Below are 624 nucleotides of genomic sequence, written 5' to 3' on the forward strand. Positions count from 1 at the left end.
ACACAGCAACAACTGAATGCTACCCCAGATAGTCGTTCAGTGTGAAACCAACAGTGATGCGACGTCTTTGAAAATCGTGCAGTGTGAACTCGGCTTAAGGGAGACATACAAAATGTGCAGTGTTGGGGGGCGCTCAGGACCAGGGTTGAGAAACACTGCTATAGTATAAAGGGGTCTTTATATGTGAAAATGTATAGTTGTCTTTATATTTTTATGAAGGAGATAAGTGATGCTGTCAGCACACTAAATCCCTCTCCAGAAAGTTGCGTTTCTAATTTCATTCCCTTTAAAGCACTGCCGCTACACCCATCAAAGCAGCACATTTGTAGCAAATCCACTGCCTTCAGCAATCAATTTCAAGACAATTACAGTCAGACTTCAAATCGTCCTTCAAATGTTCCTGTTATTATGCGTAATCCATAGGTCACCATTTTTTTTGTATGTGGAAGGACTATGGTAGATTTGTGCAATCAACAGTTAGTTATTTATTATATTTTCTGGTGAATATCTGTCATATATCCTAAAGCTGCGCAAAGCACGCGTCTAATCCAGTCTCGTGGACATGACCCAAAAACCAACCCAATTATATAGGATTTCCAATAGCAATTAGTTAGAAAAAAAGTG

Source organism: Sinocyclocheilus anshuiensis, unplaced genomic scaffold, assembly GCF_001515605.1.
Source record: "Sinocyclocheilus anshuiensis isolate Anshui unplaced genomic scaffold, SAMN03320099.WGS_v1.1 scaffold1903, whole genome shotgun sequence".
NCBI classification, from domain to species: domain Eukaryota; kingdom Metazoa; phylum Chordata; class Actinopteri; order Cypriniformes; family Cyprinidae; genus Sinocyclocheilus; species Sinocyclocheilus anshuiensis.